The sequence below is a fragment of the Mustela nigripes genome, chromosome 8 (assembly GCF_022355385.1).
Source record: "Mustela nigripes isolate SB6536 chromosome 8, MUSNIG.SB6536, whole genome shotgun sequence".
Lineage (NCBI taxonomy): Eukaryota > Metazoa > Chordata > Mammalia > Carnivora > Mustelidae > Mustela > Mustela nigripes.
In genome coordinates, this window is record NC_081564.1 from 62261900 (window position 1) to 62265872 (window position 3973).

At 36.6% G+C, this 3973-nt stretch overlaps 1 pseudogene; it reads right to left on the reverse strand.

Moving 5' to 3' along the window:
* Nucleotides 1-2055: 2055 nt before the first annotated feature.
* Nucleotides 2056-3498, reverse strand: LOC132023008 (COX assembly mitochondrial protein 2 homolog; annotated as a pseudogene).
* Between the last annotated feature and the right edge of the window lie 475 nt (nt 3499-3973).

Below are 3973 nucleotides of genomic sequence, written 5' to 3' on the forward strand. Positions count from 1 at the left end.
TACATCTGTATTTCTTTATTTTTATCTACTTACCTATTGAGAGGCTGAAAAATAAAGCACAATATATAAATTCTCATGTTAGTACTTTGACCAAAACTAACTTATTTTAAAATTAATTACTAGGATCTTGAAAGCAGATTGAGAGACATACAATACCATGTTCCTTTTTTCTTTCTGCTTAAAAAGGAGACTAAAGGGACCCAAAAGGCTTCTGTGCCTTTATTACCATGAACACACTTCTTTCAATCATATTTTGGTGTTTCACTGAAATAACACTTTTCAAAAGGCACTCTTTTTATCAAACAGGACATATATTTCTTACTACTGAATTTCTTCTTTAGAGCTATGATATTCCAAATATGGCCTTCTAAGAAGAGAACGACCAGTTTACAAGCACATTGGTGCTAAGAAGTGTTGCTTTGCTAAGGATCTGTGTTTTATTTACATGAGTTCTGGCACTTCATCCTTTCCTTACTGACATAAGCGTTGGATAGGAATTGCTGCTGGGAAACCCTTTATCTTCCTGGAGCTTCACCCTTTTACCATGCATTATGAATAATTGAATTAATTATTCAAGACTGGATTTATGTTTTCACCAAGGCAAACACGCTGACCCCTTCACTAATCATCAAGTCATCTTGAAGAAAGCTTCAGCTGCTGACCTAGCCAGATGATGACCCTTGAGGTCTGAGTTTATTTTAGAAACAAGCCAAGATCCAGAGTCTATTCTGTCAGCTGAGTTGACCTTGAGCCCTGACCCTACTGCCTTGCTTTTGAAATATGCAGACTCTTCCATAGTGTGACATGAATTCAAGAATTTGCCAAATAAAATAAAATAAGATAAAACAGAATAGAATAAAGTAAGCCAAGAGAATTTTATGCTGCAAAATATAAGTTCATACAATTATTGCAACTTGCTTGCAACAGGATATTAAATTCACTCCCAACCCAAAAATGCTATGTTAAGTAAAAATTCCTGACACATCACACTAGAATTTGGAGCATGGGAAGAGATCTACTACTCCTTATATATAGCTGAACAAGTCACACCACTAGTCAATTCTCAGAAAATATATTTTCAAATGACATATTTTATAAAGCATTTTTACCTAGAATATACAAGAACTCTTGCTATTCAGTAATAAAAAATAAAATAACCCAATCAAAAATGGACAAAGGATGTAAACTCACATTTCTGCAAAGAAAGTAGACAAATAGCCAATAAAAATATACTCAATACCATTAGTCATCAAGGAAACGTTAATCAAAACCACTAGAATGCTATACTAAAAATTAAAAAAGTGCTGGTAAGAAGGTGGAAGAATTGGAACCTTCATGCCCTGATGGTGGGAATATGAAACAGTGAGGTCACTGTGGAAAACAGTCTGGCAGTTCTTCAAAGAGTTAAACACAGTTACCGTATGAACCAGCAATTCCACTCTTAGGTATATACCCCAGAAAATGAAAAAACACATGTCCTTACTAAAACTTGTACTTAAAGGTTCATAGAAGAATTATCCATAATAGCAAAAAAAGTAGAAACAACCCAAATATGCATTAACTGATGAAAGAATAATATATCCTTTGATATATTAGATATATGATCTAATATATCTAATTGAGTTTGATATATCCATACAATGCAATATTATTCAGCAAAAATAAAGGAATGAAGTAATGATACACATTTACAACATCAATGAACCTTGAAAACATTATACGAAGTTAAAGAAACCAAAGACTACATATTATATGATGCTATTTACATAAAATTGTTTAAAATAAGCAAATCTATAGAGACACAAAGTAGAATGATTGTCTAAGCCTAGGTGGTCTGGGGGAAATAGGCAATAACTACTAACACATATGGGTTTCTTTTTGGGGTGATGATATTTTGAAATTGATCACAGTGAGGTTTGCACGGCTCTAAATACACTAAAAATAGTTGAATGTACACTTCAGATGGGTGAATTCTTATTAAATATGAATTTTATCTCAATTTTATCTTTATTACTAAGGCACAAGGGATTTTTTTTTTCAAGGTATGCCTGTAATTTATTTTTCAGATTCCTCTATGTGATTAGAAAGTCTTTTACGAATCACACTGCCATGTCCCCTGCTCTTGGTCCTCTCTTCAATGTATGAATTCTTCAAACATTTTTTTCATCTTCCAATCAAGATCACTGCAATGATCAAACAATTTCAGAATGCTGTGGTGTTTAATCCAGTTAGCTAATCAAGATGTTACATTCTTCAGTGTCCAAATGTGGAAATAAGTCAGGAGGAGTCTTTAGGAGGAGGTGATAGAACACAGCAGAACAACCCGAGTCATGGCTACACCAGGAGGGCTGAAGCAACAGTCACCAGCAAAGACTCCCCATCTAAAGCCCAGCATGGGCACTCGGACCAGGTCAGCTCTGAGTGGCAAAAGCTCCTGTACCCTCCTGACCTCAATTGGCTCTGGCACAGGGATCTTATAGAATACTTTCACATGCAATGTATTCTTAGATTCTTCTAATTCTTACCTCACTGTTAAGGTTTCCCTGGGCTCTCTATCTAAATATGGTACCTCCTACATCCTGTTCCTTACCTTGGTCTATTTTATTTTGCTTTAAAAACTTGTCATAGTTCATTGAATCCAAGAGATTATTCATTATAGGACATATACTGATATTAAAAGCTTAGATCTGGGGCACCTCTGGGTGGCTCAGTTGGTTAAGGGGCGACTCTTGGTTTTGGCTCAGGTCATGATCTCAGGGTCCTCCAATTGAACCCCACATGGGGCTCCACACTCAGCAGAGTCTGTTAAAGTTTCTCTCTCCCTCTCCCGGCCCAGCTCATATGCTCTCTCTCTCTCTCTTTCTCTCTCTAATAAATAAACAAATCTCTAAAAGAAAAAATAAAAAAGCTTATATAGGTCTTAGATTTGCCAAAACACAGTGTGTTTATGTTTGTGTGTGTGTAAAAATCGGATTATATACACTAATTGGATACTCATTGGTAGTATAGTTATTAAAATCATTTATTTTTTGTCTGTCTCCTCCAGCTTCACCAGGAACATTGCTAAGTTCATTAGTCCAATCTCTTGGCCAAGAACAATGCCTGCTATGTAGCAGGTTCTCAGTGAGTATCTGTCAGTTGAGTGAATGAATGGCTCTACGTGAGGACAGTTCACCATCCTTAAGGTAGTATACTTACTGTCCTATAGGTGCAACTGAGAATAGACTGCAGGTGGAGGGCAGTGATTTGGCAATATTTATGCTTGAATCCTCTGATAAATTATCTCCAATTTGCATAGCTTCTGGTTAAAGAAGTCAGAACACAAACATAAATCCTGTCATAAAAATTATATGAACTCTCCTTTACACCCCAGTCAGTACAGTGAGTAAATCGTCAACAAAATTGATTAACTTTGAAGTTCAAGATATCCCAAGTTAGTGCCCTTTGGCCTCCGGGGATCTTATTCACTCAGGATACTTTCGAGGCATGGAAGGCCATAGTGCATATATATTTGTGTGTATGTGTGTGTGTATGTATGATGGAGAGTAAGTCCAGCTTTATAGTAGATAACTTGTCTTTATAGGCACCTCTCCGGAGAAACTCATTACTGCTAAGATGTTGGAAATGCAGTAGCGGGGGGTGCCCGGGTGGCTCAGTCAACTGAGTGTCTGATTCTTTGTTTCAACTCAGGTCCTGATGGCAGGGTCATGAGATGGAGCAGGCATCCGGGTCCATGCTCAATGGGGAGTCTGCTTGAACTTCTCTCCCTCCGCCCCTGCCCCTGCTCTCTTTCTCTCCAAAATAAAATAAATATTTAAAAAAGAAAAAATGCAGTACCTGATACTTTTGGTTTCATCTCATTCCTTTCTTCTCCAAATAGGTCCCATGTTAAAGTGAAATTATAAAGGTAAGATTTTAAATTAAAACACTTAGTGTCAGTGTAGGAGAGATATTTATGAGGAAATTTCAGTGA